The sequence below is a fragment of the Ovis canadensis genome, chromosome 21 (genome assembly GCF_042477335.2).
Source record: "Ovis canadensis isolate MfBH-ARS-UI-01 breed Bighorn chromosome 21, ARS-UI_OviCan_v2, whole genome shotgun sequence".
NCBI lineage: Eukaryota > Metazoa > Chordata > Mammalia > Artiodactyla > Bovidae > Ovis > Ovis canadensis.
This window is the reverse complement of record NC_091265.1, coordinates 38171254-38187631: the sequence shown is the minus strand read 5'-3', so window position 1 is coordinate 38187631 and position 16378 is coordinate 38171254.

Sequence of the window (16378 nt, the reverse complement as noted above, 5' to 3'; positions counted from 1 at the left end):
TGGGCAGATGGCCAAAACTGAGATAAAGGAAGAAGAGCATCGGAACATCTGGACGGAACTCTAATTTACACTGGGTGGAGAGAAGAAAAGGAGCCTGCGAAGGAGGATCCAGAGCAGCAGATGGATAATCAGGAAACAGTGATTCTTAGACCAACAAAGAACTTGGGCAGCTAAGCTAGAAGTCAGTGCTTCCCATCCTTTAATGTGTTTCTGTGTCACCTTCTGGTTTAAATGTAGATTCTCATTCTGTAGCTCAGAGTTGAGAAGTGCATTTCTAACAAGTTCCAAGCTAATACCAGTGCTGCTGACTCACACTTTGAGTAGCAAGGTTCTAGGACACAGAAAATTAAAAGAGATTGATGTTGATAGTTTTCTGCTTAGGAAAAGGCAGAAGAATCAGTGGCTGTGAAGAAAAGCAAGCCAGTATTTAAAGTTGAGACAACACTCCTTTTTCAAGTATATTTAATGAACTCTTAAGCTCAGGGCCACTTTCTCTGAAATTTAAAGTATGCTAGGTCTAGAACAGTGCCGTGAGATTTAGCAGTGTAGAGGCTGATGGTCTTAGTGAGAGTACTTTGATATAGCACTAGAGTTGACACTTGATTCCAGCTGGTTGATGGAAGAAAGATACAAACATGTTAATTTATTTTGAGAGACTGATGTTTTCCCCCAACATTTTGTTATGACAATTTAAAAAAATACAGCAAAGTCAAAAGCATTATACAGTGAACTTTTGTGTATAACTCATCTAGTGGTAAAGAATTCGCCTGCCAATGCAGGAGATCTGGGGTCGATTCCTGGATCTGGAAGATCCCCTGGAGGAGGAGATTGCAACCCACTTGAGTATTCTTGCCTGGGAAATCCCATGGCCTGAGGAGTCACTGGTAGGTGACAATGACTAAGTCGGTTGCCACTAAGCAACAAAAACATCTTCACTCTGCCACGAACACTCCCCAACTCACCTTATCACATGTCTATCACTACCCTTCTAGCCATCTATCAGTTACTTTTCAAAGCATTTGAAAGTACATCAGTGTACTTCCTTAAATATTCAGCATGAAGTGAAAGTGAAAGAAAGTGAAGTCGCTGAGTCCTATCCGACTCTTTGCAACCCCATGGAATGCAGCCTATCAGACTCCTCCATCCATGCAATTTTCCAGGCAAGAATACTGGAGTGGGTTGCCATTTCCTTTATATTATTCAATAAAGATCACTATTTGCTTGCAGATATTTTTTTCCTTTCAAATACAGTTTCCATATATAAAACGCACAAATCCCAAATATATATTCCCTGACTGTTGGCAAATGTACATACCTGTGTAATTCAAACCCCTGTCAGTACATAGAATGTTATCATCACCCTGGAAAGTTCTCTCGTGCCTCTTGTCTACCAACCCCCAAAGACAAACTCCTTTCTGATTGTATACCTCTTTATATTGGTTTTCCCTATTTTGGAATTGCACATAAATAAAATCAGAGAATGCAGTCTTGTTTGGTAAGGCTTCTGTGATGATTAATTTTTTGCGTCAAATTGGCTAGCCCAGTTATGTAATGAAACACCAATTTGTGTGTTGCTGTGAAGGCATTTTGGAAATGCGGTTAACATCAACAATTATCTTTCAGTAAAGCAAATTCCCTTAATAATGTCAGTAGGCCTTGTCCAATCAGTTGCAAGCCTGAGGAGCGAAAAACTGAGGTTTATTGAAGAAGAAGAAATTCTGCCTGAAGGCTGCAGTCTATGCTTCCAGCTTGCCAGCCGGCTCTTGCTACCACAACAAATACATAAGCCAGTTCTTATAACCTCTTTATGTGTGTGTGTGTACTTATTGATCCTGTTCTGTTTCTCTGGAGACACTTGCCTGATATAGATTTTTTTCACTCACCATGATATTTTTGAGACTCATTTATGTTGTTGCATGTATATTGTTGAGTAGTATTCTATTGCATGAATATATCATGGCTTATTCTTTTTTCTGTTGATGGACTCCTGGACTGCTTCTGGGATTCAGCCAATTATGAAGAAAGCTGCTGTAGATGATCTGTGGCAAGGTATTTTGTAAACATATGTTTCTATTTATCTTCAGTAATTCTTGGGGTAGAATTGAGGGGTCATAGAATAAATGAGTGTTAAATTTTATAAGAAGTAATCAGAATTTTTCCCAAAGTTGTTGAATCATTTTATGTTCCCATCACAATGTATGAGGGGTCTAGCTGCTTCATATTCTCACCAACATTCAGTGTAGTCAGTCCTGTAGATTTTGGCCATTCTTGAGGGTGAGAGGAATGGTATCACACTGGGGGTTAGATTGCATTCCCCAATGAACAATTCCTTCTTGTCCCTATTGTCCGTTCATATATTCTTCCTTGTGATGTATCTGTTCAGAGCACCTGTCCACCCCTCCATTGTTCTTTCTATCTTCCTCGATATTAGCCCCTTGCCATACCTGTACCTTGAGAATATCCGCTCTCAGGCAAGACAAACTTTCATGAGTATAACATTTGGGTGCTGATAAAGTCACTCTCTTCTACAAGGAGCTTTCTAAGAAGGATAGATCATAGATTTGAAGATGAGATTGCAAAGCATTTTTTGAAAACATTATGTCCGTTCTCTCTGAATTCTAGAGTGGTTTTATGGTGTAAAGTGAGTTGAATTACAACGTGTAACCCTGTATACACTTTATTGGGCCCACAATCAGAGAACACATAGTTTCACAGTAACTGAAATTGACATCTCTTTTCTCAGTGAGGTCAACACTTCAGCCTGTTTTTGCCCTCACTTTTTCTGAGTTGTATTTCCTTACACGAAATATTCCAGTCACCTGTTTATTGCTTCTATTTCCTATTTCTGCAGCAGCATAGAAACTTCCAGCCAGCATCTCTGGAAAAATTATCTGTGTCAAAGGAAATGACAAAGATCCTAATAAGTAAGCACTACAGACTTACTCTGATCTCATTCAGTCTTACTCTGATTATTGTTGCCTTACTCTAGTGATGAAAATATATTCTTGAGAAATAATTCCATTTCTTTATGCTAGAAATATAAAGAGAATTCTTTCTTTACCTTTCTTTATCGATCAGCTTTACAGGTATACTTTTCCCTTAATTTCTCTTTCCTAGGTACAGAAAAAGGTTCTATTTTGAGAAACTGTCTTTGCTGATCTCACAGATGGAGAACCTTTATGAAATGTGTGGGTTCAGTAAAAAGTTCTCATTAGTGATACAGACATGCTTATCTTATTGTTGTTGAGATCTTGAGAAGTCTCTCCCATTTCTACCAGAAGTACATGGCATTTCTCAACAGTCATTTTACTTCTTCAGGTTATATTAAAACTGAAAATTATATAGGAAGGAAAAAAGCATTACTTCCTCCATTCTGACATATTTTTTAAGAACCAGGGACCTAACAGCTGGTTGATTATATCTAAAAAGGCAGGAAACTCTTTGGTCTCTCGTCTTTGACACTTACAGACCTTGATACAGACCTTGCTCCTCCCACCAATTGGAAATCAATACACTGGCTAGTGGTGCCCCAATCTAAGGCACCTGACTACTTAGAGAGTCATTGAAAGATGAGACGAAAAGCCTACCTCTCTGGCATTGTTGATCTGAAGCTTATTTCATAATAATTGTGGAATTTTGTGGGAGTGGAGAGTTAAACATAGGAGACTCTAGCCAGGTGTGCACCTCTCTGAAGCTATGGAATAGGCAGGCTTGCAGAGATCGTTGTAATTTCATTCACCTGGTTTGGGTTGGACAGGTGGGCCCAAAGTCTCTGGAACTTCCCAGGGTTCTTCATTGTCCGGAAACCATGCCCTTGTTTGATCTTTACCAAGAATGTCTCTAGTTGTTGGCATACCATAACAAGCCAGTACTATAAAATTCAACTGTAGCAACAAAATACAGAAAGTTCATACACTCTCTCAAAGGAAAAAAGAAATGTCAGATTAGAGCTCCATTTATTTCTTGATTAAATATTTACTGAGCACCTACAATGTTCCAGAAGTTCCTGCCCATTGCTGGAGTACATTGTTCATGTCTAGCAGGGAAAGACAGTGATGTATACAGTTAGTTACAATTCCTCAGATGGTAGATATAGCTATAGAGGTATGCAAAGAGACCCATGGATGCTTATGGGAGGATCTACTTGGGTACATGGGTGTGTTAGTGTATATGTCTGTGTATGTGTATGATGGTTGGGGAAATTGCCTGGAAAATTTGATGGCATCAGCTAAATACAGAAAGGATGGGTGAGCCAGGTCAGTAGGATAGAAAGAGTGTTTAAGGTAGAAGGGACAACATCGGCAGTGACAGAGAGGCATGTAAGTACTTCGCCCTTGAAGAAGGTCAAGTAGCTTAGTCGGATTGGCATTTAAGGTTCAGTGGGGAAGAATGGAGAGAGATAAAATGTGAGAGGTTTGCCAATTTGTGAAGGTTGCCTGATGCTGTGCTAAGGGGGTAATAAGTGGACCATCGAAAAGCTTTAAGCAGGGGAATGCCATAAGATTTAGAGATATCACTTTGCAAGATAATGAATGGATTTAAAAGTGGCACAATGAATAACAACAGAAAACATTTGGCCAGCAGTCATATGTTCCATCATTACAATAGTTTTATGTATTGATTCCTATTGTTATTCCCATATGACACAAAAAGAAATGGAGGAAGAGATCAACAAAGTAACTTGTCCAGTTGCACTCAGATACTGAATGGCAAAGTAAGAGTTCATGCACTTACCACTCTGCTTACTATTACCCTTGTTTTAAAGATAATATAATTATAAGGAGACAGATTAAATGATTTGTCAAATATAACCCAGCAAGTACGTAACAGAGGTGAGATTCAAATGCTCTGAGGTCTCGAATTAAGTCTGAAATAAGAACCTGACCTCTACACCTCTGTATTATGTGGACTGTTTATGAGGGTATTGAAATACTCAAGGCAGAAATTGCAGTGGCCTGAGCTAAGAGTGATGGTGCAGATGTAGGAAATAGATCAGGGCATAGCAAAGAAGTGGATTTTATGGGATTTTAAGAGGTTATTGAAAGAACAGTGAGGAGTGAGAGAGAGAAATTAAGGATGAACTGGGTCGTGGTAGCACCATTTATTAAAGTGGGAAATAAAGCAGAAAATATATTTTGTAAGAATGTTTGTAAGGTTAGTCTTGGGTCATTGTCACTTTCAGGTGCTCGTGGGACGTTTAAGTGGGATGGCCGATGGCCAGTTCAATGTGGAGGTAAGTCTAGGAATGTGCCCTTGGAACTGTAAGAATAGGTGGAGGTAATTATCAATATGCTGCTGCTGCTAAGTCGCCTCAGTCGTGTCCGACTCTGTGCGACCCCATAGACGGCAGCCCACCAGGCTCCCCCGTCCCTGGGATTCTCCAGGCAAGAACAATGGAGTGGGTTGCCATTTCCTTCTCCAACACAGGAAAATGAAAAGTGAAAGTGAAGTCGCACAGTCGTGTCCGACTCTTTGTGACCCCATGGACTGCAGCCTACCAGGCTCCTCCATCCGTGGGATTTTCCAGGCAAGAGTACTGGAGTGGGGTGCCATTGCCTTCTCCGAGGACATAGGCATATTCCCAGGGAGAAAGGGGACAATGAAAAGAGAAACAAGCCAAGGAAGGAATCTTGACAAACACCAATTTCAAGCATTTCTGATCTCCCAGTTGCTGCAGGTCAGGAATCTGGGTGAGGCATTGGCTGGGTGCCTCGAGCTCAGAGTCCTTCAGGTTGCAGTCCAGCTTTGTTGGCCACGCCTGGTCTCATCTGAAAGTCTGTCTGGCCGAGTATCTTCTTTCAAGTTCACTCACCTGGGTTTTGAGGCCTCTATCCCTCTTCACACAGGCCTATCCTTATAGCAACTGGCTTATCCCTGTTGAACCTTCCAAGAAAGGCAAGAGAGAACCATTTCAAGATGGAAGCCCCAGTCCTCTGAGACTATAGGCTAATCTCAGGCCTGAGGTCTGAAGTCTTCTGTTTCTTAGAAGTAAGTCAGTAAGTCCAGTCCACCAGTCCAGCCTCAAGAGAAAGGGATCATATGAGGAAGATGAATACTATGGGGCGTTTACATTTTGTGGTAAGTCTAGGATGTGCATTTCAAAACTATTAGAGTAGGGGAAGGTGATTACCAATATGGATGTAGGCGAGATTTCCCAAGGAGAATGGATACAGTGAAAAGAGAAACTGGCCAAAGTTGGAACCTTGAGTAACATCAACATTTAGAGCATTTGGTGGCTTTCAAACTATTGTTTAGTTGTAGAAATGGTCGTTCAAGTAAAATTTGTATATGGAAAATCACAAGGAATATGATTACTCTTAGGCAGAGATCCCTGAGGGCCATTTTTGAGGCTGCCTATCAAAATCCTTATCCCCGTGGCATCCTCTCATTAGGGATCCATAATGTCCCATTTGATGGTCATTGATTTAAATTATAAACAGAGAAATCAGTACTCAAAAGAAACTGGGACATAGGAAACTATGGAGGTAAGAAGGAAACTAAAAAGGGATGATGTTCTCCAAACCCCCAAGGCAGTGAGTATCAAAAAGGTCATCGTCAAACACAACCCTAGAAGCCACCCTCTGATTTAGCATTGATCATCAAGGAGGGGCAAATGCAGTACAATATTGGGGGTGGGAGACAGATTACTGTGGATAGGGGAATAAATTCAAGGAGTGAGAAGAGGGACTTAGGATGGGGGAGGAAGTGGCAGCCCACCCAGTATTCTTCCAGGGACAGAGGAACTGGGAGGCTACTGTCCACAGTGATGCAAAGAGTAGAATACCACTTAGTGGCTGAGCACACATGCCTGGATTTTCTTAGTTAAAAATACTACCACCAAGTAGTTCTAGTGTAGTGGTTAATGTCACAGACCCTGAAGTTAGACTATCTAGCTTCCCTTTCTAGCTTGCCCATTGATTAACTATGTGATCATCGCCCATTAAGCAAAGTGTTTAACCTCTCTGTGCCTCTTTTATCATTTTGCAAAAGGGTAAACAATATATCACCCACTCCAGTGTTCTTGCCTGGAGAATCCCAGGGATGGGGAAGCCTGGTGGGCTGCTGTCTATGGGGTTGTACAGAGTCGGACACGACTGAAGCGACTTAGCAGCAGCAGCAGCAAACAATATATCACCTGTAAGATGATAGACTATTTCTGGTCTCTAGGATTATTATAAGCATTAATGAACTACTAGAAGTTAGAAGGTGAAAGTGTTAGTTGCTCAGTTGTGTCCGATTCTTTGCGATCCCACGGACTGTAGCATTCCAGGCTCCTCTGTCCATGGAATTCTCCTGGCAAGAACACTGGAGTGGGTGACCATTCCCTTCTCCAGGGGATCTTCCCAACCCAGGGATCAAATCTGGGCCTCCTGCTTCGCAGGTGGATTCTTTACTGTCTGAGCCACCATTGCTGCCTAGAAGTTAGAAAAATGCCTAGCATATCAGAAGCACTTATCAACTGTTGGGTGATGTCATCATGTTACCATTTTCTTATCACCTCCATTGGAAACCTGAGTTATCTTTGCTCCTCCCTCTTCCTCTGTCCTTCTGTGTTTGACTGGTTGCTTAGTCTAGGCTACTTTTGAAGTAGTTAGTGAACTTGTCTTCACTAGGAAGATTTTAATTAGACACAGATCTTGCCTCCTTGAAGCTGTGATAGATTATCTGACCCTTTGGATATGAACCTCAAAAGTGGTACATGACATCAATCTCTGTACTGAGTTGAACAGTGTTCCCCTCAAATTCATGTAAACCTGGAACCTGGAAATGTGATTTTATTTGGAAATACAGTTTTCCAGATATAACTAGTCAAGATGAAGTCCTCCTGGATCAGAGTGGGCCCTAATCCAGTGACTGGTGTCCTTATAAGAAGAGAAAACAGAAAAGCATAGACAGACTCAGAGCTGACAGCCATGAAAAGAAGCAGAATTTGGAGCATTCTAGCTATAAGCGAAGGAATGTCCAGACTGGCTGGCTAGGGAGAGGCAACGAAGAATTCTTTCCTGGAGCTTCAGCGCAATTGTGATCCTGACACCTTAATTTTGGACTTCAAAACTGTGGGAGTATAAATTCCTGTTGTTTATAGTCAATGCTGCTGCTGCTGCTGCTAAGTCGCTTCAGTTGTGTCCGACTCTGTGCGACCCCATAGACGGCAGCCCACCAGGCTCCCCCGTCCCTGGGATTCTCCAGGCAAAAACACTGGAGGGGGTTGCCATTTCCTTCTCCAATGCATCAAAGTGAAAAGTGAAAGTGAAGTCGCTCAGTCGTGTCCAACTCTTAGCGATCCCATGGACTGCAGCCTACCAGGCTCCTCTGTCCCTGGGATTTTCCAGGCAAGAGTACTAAATTTGTGTTAATTTGCTATAGCAGCCTTATTGAACATAGTTACTAATGGACTTTTCCAGACTCTTTAGTATGGCATCCAGGGATCTGACCTCTTGTGGTCTGGCCAGATTCTGCTCCCATGTTCAAACAATTTGTGCATCCCTCATGCTGTTTACTCACCCCAGTAGGTCTGTCCCCCAACACTGCCCCACCGATACTCTTACTTCAAGACTTGAATAAATCCCACATCTTCCTATCAGAATTACCTGCTCTCTGGTTTCTAAACATAGTATGTTGCTTTTACTGCTATCATATATTTTATATCTTTGTGCTTTGTTTACATGCTTATCTGTTTTACTAGACTCCAAGTTTCTTTAAATCAGGGTCTGTGCCTTTTTGGTCTCCCGTGTTATATGGACATGGATAGATGGGGTCGATAATGAACACAATGGTCTGCTTATTGGAGTTCATAACATGTTTGTTATGTGAATGAATGAGGGAACCTGGGGAACATACGGTACTCTCAGTTTGTAGTTTGCAGGCAGACCTCCCTACTCCTTCTATCAATCAGTGACTGTGAGTCTAGAAGGCCCAGATTCATCATTTTGGATTATCAGGATTCTCATGATCTCTTTAGAAGCTGCAACTTGGGAAAGTTTAAGCCTTTAAATCCAAAACATTTTCCTGAGAATGTATTTATCAAATCAAAGACAAAGAGAAAATGAAAGAACTGGACTACTAGGAAGAAAAGGAGCTGGAAGGATGATAGTGTTTTACTTATGGTTGAACTTCTTTGTAAGATTTAGACAACTGACATCATCTATCAACTGGCATCACTGACTCAATGGACATGAGTTTGTGCAAACTCCGGGAGACAGTGAAAGATAAGGAACCCTGCTGCTGCTGCTGCTGCTGCTAAGTCACTTCAGTCATCCAACTCTTTGTGACCCCATAGACGGCAGCCCACCAGACTCCCCCGTCCCTGGGATTCTCCAGGCAAGAACACTGGAGTGGGTTGCCATTTCCTTCTCCGATGCAGGAAAGTGGAAAGTGAAAATGAAAGTGAAGTTGCTTAGTTGTGTCCGACTCTTTGCGACCCCATGGACTGCAGCCTACCAGGCTCCTCCGTCCCTGGGATTTTACAGGCAAGAGAATTGGAGGGGGTTGCTGCAATTCATGGGGTCGCAGAGAATTTGACACAACTTAGCTACTGAACAACAAGACAACTGAGGAGGCAGGAAACAGGCTCCAACCGCATTTTTCCTTAAGTCACATTTTTGATATGGTGGGCAGACACTTAGTTGTTGAGCCATTGTTGTTGTTGTTTAGTCACTAAGTCATGTCCGACTCTTTTGCAACACTTTGGACTGTAGCCCACCAGGTTCCCCTGTCCATAGGGCTTCCCAGGCGAGAATACTGGAGTGGGCAGCCATTTCCTTCTCCAAAGGATCTTCCTGAGCCCGGGATCGAACTCGGGTCTCCTGCATTGGCAGGTGGATTCTTTACCACTGAGCCACCAGGGAAACCCAGTCATTGTGTAGTCACTTCTATTTGAGAAATAGTACCTTTGTGAGTATGCATGTCCTGTTTCTGGAGGAACGAGGTGACACCAAAAAACACCAGTGAAGAAGAGTCCTGTGGTATCCAGCCTTAGTTTACTCTTTCCTTCTGTGTGCGAGTTGCTGGCTCCCTCTGTATTTCAGTCCTCCAAGGAAGCTAATACAGTAGCTTCCAACTCATTATTTTCCCAGTTCTGCTTGTCCTATTTTCACCTCTTGTTTGGTGAGGAACCAGCTCTCAGGCTAAGTTCTACGATTATTTATGTTTGCTGAGGCAGAGAGAGCTTTGATGAGCTGAGCTGCTCCTGTTCTGTGGCTGAGAGAGCCTGTGGGAGCTCTGTTCTCCGTGGGGGCAAGCAAGAGAGCATAAGGCTTTCTGGAGAGGCTCTTTGACTGGAAAAGCAGCAGGTTTGTCTGCCCTCATCATTAGGCTTGGAACCCTCAAGGCAATATTTGGAATGCGTGCTTCCCACCTGTGTCTACCAGTACACTCCCTGGGGTGTAGCTCAGAATTATTCGCATGCTAGTAGTGTTCAGGGCTAGGCTGAAATGTTTGAAAATTATTTATGTTCCAATTACACTTCATTACTTTTTAAACTAAAGATCTCATTTTACTCTGGTGACAAACCTAATATGATTTGGCTGATTTCAAAGCAGCCACAGAGAATCTGCATTTGGGGCCCATATTTCAAGAAAGATACAGGCCATACCATTGGGACCTTCCCCAGTGTGTGGGATAAAGTTCTTCAGTGAAACTCAGAGATCAAATCTGGGGTTGAGAGTAAACAATAAATAATAATTATTTATTTAAGAAATTCACTGAGCTTTTCTTTCTTTTTTTTTTTAATTTTAAAGAATTCAAAGTTGTTTTTATTGGTGAGCATTTTTAAAACTATACAAAATTGGCTACGTTTTATTTGTTTGTTTGTTTTTTCCAAACTTTAAACTTCTCATTTTGTATTGAGATATAGTCGATTAACAATGTTGTGGTACTTTTAGGCGAACAGTGGAGGGACTCAGTGTCAGACTTTATTTTGGGGGGCTCCAAAATCCCTGCAGATGGTGATTGCCGCAATGAAATTAAAAGACGCTTACTCCTTGGAAGGAAAGTTATGACCAACCTACACAGCATATTGAAAAGCAGAGACATTACTTTGCCAACAAAGGTCTGTCTAGCCAAGGCTATGGTTTTCCCTGTGGTCATGTATGGACGTGAGAGTTGGACCGTGAAGAAGGCTGAGTGCTGAAGAACTGATGCTTTTAAACTGTGGTGTTGGAGAAGACTCTTGAGTGTCCCTTGGACTGCAAGGAGGTCCAACCAGTCCATTCTGAAGGAGATCAGCCCTGGGATTTCTTTGGAAGGAATGATGCTAAAGCTGAAACTCCAGGACTTTGGCCACCTCATGCGAAGAGTTGACTCATTGGAAAAGACTATGATGCTGGGAGGGATTGGGGGCAGGAGGAGAAGGGGACGCAGAGGATGAAATGTCTGGATGGCATCACTGACTCAATGGGCGTGAGTCTGAGTGAACTCCGGGAGTTGGTGATGGACAGGGAGGCCTGGCGTGCTGCGATTCATGGGGGCAAAGAGTCGGACACGACTGAGCGACTGAATTGAACTGAACTGGAGGGACTCAGCCATACACATACATGTATCCACTCTCCCCCAACTGCCCTTCCCATCCAGGCTGGCACATAATATTGAGCAGAGTTCCATGTGCTATACACCTGGTCCTTGTTGGTTATCCATTTTCAATATAGTGATGTGTACATGACCAGCCCAAACTCCCTAACTATCCCTCCCCACCTCTAAAGGTAGCCATAAGTTTGTTCTCCAAGTTTCTGAGTCTCTTTCTGTTTTGTCAGTTCATCTGTCTCATTTCTTTTTAGGGATGTCATACACTATTTCTCCTCTCTCTGACTTCACTCTCTGAGCTTTTTAAAATCAGTTTCTGGCAACATTCATGTAGTAGCTTACATTTTTCTGTTTGTTTGTTTCCCCAAATTTCTTTCAAGCAGCTTTTACTCCTTTCCTCCAGCTCTGATTAAATCCAAAGGGTGCCACAGTAGACCAGTACTCCTGCAGTTTCAAAGCCATCACTGACTACTAGGGTTTTGTTAGGACCTACAGCCCCAGTCAACATAAATTGTTTCAAAGCAGAGAGGTATCATCAGTGGCTTAACAACAAACTCAGGGAGTCAGATATCTTCCCCCTCATTTCAGGTTGAAATATCACTTTTGGCCAAATCCTTTCCTAAGGAAAAGGAGTGTGTCATGAGGTCATCACTGCCAGGTTTTCAGTCGGAGAACTTAGTTTTCACAGAGACTGTAGGATCCTGGTTCAGAAAACCAGCAGAGAGGGTTTGTCTTTATATTCCCACAAGATGTTATGTCTTGACTTTCATCTTGGTTGGGATTTTCTTTTTTTTTTTAAAGCTTTTCTGATGAGTGTTTCTTTGTTTTACCACTCTGGGGACCAAAGGTGACCTGATGTTGATTTTAATTTATATGGTATGGTGGTGTGGGTGCTTCCAAGGGACTAGTTCCTTAAAGACTCATGTAAAAGATGAGAAAATTAGATTCGCCTGTGAAGCCACCCCAATTTGCCAGGTCCTGGAGGTGGACTTCAGGCATCAGTCCCTACATCTGCCGCTTAACTGACCACGTGCCTGAGGATGACCTCGGAAAATACTTCCTTCCTTAGAGCTTTGACTGTTTTATAATCTGCAGAGTATGGACCAAAGGTGTTCTCGCTAATTGCCCTATGGAATACCATGACCTTTGACATGGCAATCAGTCTTCTGCACGACACACAGGAACAAAACTGTGGTAGAGTGAGTACGAGAAATGCTCCCATTATATTCTTCTTGTGAAGCTTCGTATTTTACATCAGCATTTAAGCCTGTAACATTTCAGTAGTAAAAAGACCTGTTCTTCAGACTTAATTGATCATTGCATTGGGTAGGATAGAGTAGATTATGCTGAGAGAAAAACACACATCCAAATCTCATAGGCTTAAAATAAGGAAGGTTCACTATCTCTCTGTGCATCTGTTTCTGTCTAATTCTCCCTCTTCTCTTCTGACTTCCTCTCATTACATTTCCAATATGGTTTAACAGCAGTGGAGAGGGACTTTTTCTTATAATCACTCAGGGAGGCAGCTGATGGAATAGACATCATCATGAAAACTGCAGGTCGTTTGCCAGAAAGAAATGAGGAAATTTAGGAGGGTCTCAAACCAGCTATTTGAATGTTACAGCCCAAATATAATGCATACAATTTCCACACACAATTCATTGGCCAGAACTTGACATATGACCTTAGTCAACACAAGGGAAACTGCATAGAGGAGAGCTGGATGGGGTGTTGAGCAGAACAAAAGACCACTATGACAATGGAACCCTTTATTACTGCAAAAGCTACACCCAGTAGAATTACATTCTGGGAAACTCTGTTCTGGATGAATTTGCTAAGAGCCCTTACAATTCTGAAGGTCTGTAATTCTACAATCTAGTTTCAGAAAACTTTCGCTCTCTCTGATTAGTATGTGTGACTCTCTGAAAGAATATGCCTTTTAATTTTTTTCTTTGTTTATTACGGTAAAATTTATATAACAGAAAGCACCTTATTTTATAAGCCAAAACTTTAAGGGATGAACCTTCTAATTAGCTGTAGGATTTCTTGTTAGGGTAGCTGGTTCATATCAAAGTTTATCTTCACACCAATCATTGAACAAAAAGAGACCACTTGTATTGTTTAGTCCAACTGTATAAGAAAGAAAGAAAGCAAAGTTGCTCACTTTTCTTTGAAGTGTAAGGGCTCTCGTGTCCAACTCTTTATAACCCCATGGACTGTAGCCCACCAGGCTCCTCCATCCATGGGATTCTCCAGGCAAGAGTCTGGGTTGCCATTTTCTTCTCCAGGGGATCTTCCTTACCCAGGGATAGAACCCGGGTCTCCCACATTGCAGGCAGACGCTTTAACCTCTGAACCACGAGGGAAGCCCAACTGTATAACCTTGAATCAAAAGAGAAAATGAGGTTTGCTTGTGACCAAATCCTGTTGAAAACTAGAATCTAGACAGTTAATTTCTGGGAAAGGGGGCCAGTTCAGAGCAAGTTTATGAGCCCTTTGCCAGGGGAGTCCTTTTCTATTTCCTTCTTGCTGCCAGTTAAGATACCAAAGATGAGAAGGGAAGGAATTCACCTTCCAGAACAGAATGTGCTGCGTATGAGCTTAGCAGCTCAGTTGTGTCTAACTCTTGGACTGTAGCCCACCAGGCTCCTCTGTCCATGGGAGTTTTCAGGCAAGAACACTGGAGTGGGTTGCCATTTCCTTCTCCAGGGGATCTTCTCAACCCAGGGATCGAACTCACATCTCCTCTGTCTCCTGCATTGCAGGCAGATTCCTTATCTGCTGAGCCATCATGGAAGCCCCCAGAGCAGAATATGTATATCTATTTTAAAATTAATCTATTAATATATATGTAATTAATCTAAACTCACCTCCAATATGATAAGGCTAGGAATTAGGTAGTGTTCCCCTCATTCCTCATCCCCCTTCTCCTGATTTTCTTTTTGCCATGAAACCTCTTTGTATTCTAATGAAATCACAAGACTGCAGTCATACAGAAATAAGAGGCTTGCCCTTCACATAGTGTAATTATTTTTTTCTCTAGTGTGGTGGATTCAGTTTATAATATTTGGTGAGCTGCTGACTTGTCTCCAATAAGAGAGGTTCAATCTCTCTACAGTTCATTCTGACCAACTGCTGGTAGGGACCTCGGTGGCCAGGGTGATATATTTAATTTGTCACTGAACAGCCTGAGGCTGTGCTAAATTCATAACCTCTGCCTCTCTCCCTTCAATACACATGCGGGTTGTTGATGTGTTTATATACCATTCTGGGAATGAAGGCAGATTTATAAACATTTTGTAATGCAAAATGGAGTTAAGCACAGAACTATGCATTGTCATGTTTTGTGAATTACTAATAGGCCACAAGTCTGGCTTAAATATACATCACATCCTGAGACATTAATCAATTCCTAGAGCTGAGAGAATACAAGGCTTGTCCTTCAGGGACACACAATGCCTATTTTGAAGAAAGGAATTATAATAAGGAGCACATAGGCATTCTAGACCTTGAAGCTCTTAGCAGTAGCACATCTTTTGTTTCATTTTTGAATGAAAACCATTTACAAGATGATACATGTGGCAGATTTCAGCCTGACTTTTTTTAAAAAGAATAAACATCATGGCTTTTCATCTATAGGAAATATTCAATTGTTTGGTGAGTTACTGAGTCCCAAAAATGCCTCTCATATGTGAAATCTCTTCAAGGCTGAGCCCATCATGAAAAATTAATGGATTTATGAGTGGGAGAAAAACAAATCTCTCCTTCTCTCTTTGCTTTTCTGTCTCATACTGCTAAAACAATGATACTTTCTTTCCCTTTGCCTGTTTCTAAGGTACAGGATCCTTTTTTTGTTGTTGTTAAAATATATATGAAGCCCTTAGAGATGTCATAATCACATGCACAGTGCCTTCAAAGTGTGTTTACGTATATCCTTTAGTGATCTGGCCAGCATCATATGAAACACGTTAGGCAACCTGGCAACTTCTGCCTTCTAAAGATGTGATAACTGAGGTTTAGTTTGAATGACTGGTCAAGAATATTTAGCTAGAAAAAGGTTGAGTTTGGTCTGAAAATCAGATCTTTAGGTATAAAACCAGGGCTTTCCCTGATTGTGATCATTGCTTACACAATTATTTCCCTAGATATCGTTTGTTCGTACAGTAATTCTTAGGCTTTCAGAAGGTGATTAAACTCCCCAATAAAAATATAATGTAAAAGAAATGAAGTACATCACCAAAACAAACAGAACATGTTATATAGTCTATACCATATTGTAACCTAGGGAGTTTAAGAACTTTCAAATTGATCTATGTGTCTCTATTTCCAGACCTTATACTCTGGCCAGATGGGGCCTGACCTGGAGTTTGAACAGAAGTTCTCTGTTTAGTCACTCTAATGGGGAAATACTTCTCTCCAGGTCTAGCTGTTTCCTTCCGGGTGACAAGCTCCTCTGGTCTCCCTCTTCCTTACCCTGACCCAGAGGAGAAAGAGTGACTTAAATGATCCATACACTTGAGAGGCATGACTGGGATGTAAGCGTCCTCTGCTCAGCCACTGCCTTCTATTTTTCGGACAGAGTCTTTCTGCTCTGCTCGTTGAGGTGTGGGTTCTCCTCTGCAGAGTGGGAGGCTCACCCCAGTTCAGTGTGGCTGTGACTGGGGGTGGGGGGGCATCTGTCTAATTCTCTGGTACACATGTTAACTGACTTGGCGTAACTGTTGTCGTAAGGTGATAATTGGTCCTCCCTCTTCCACTCCTTGGCCTTATTTATTTGTTTGCTTGTTCCGCTCCTGGGTTGATTACAGATGTGCCATTTTACTGAGCATAGTTAATAATCTCAGTAGCCGGAATTTTT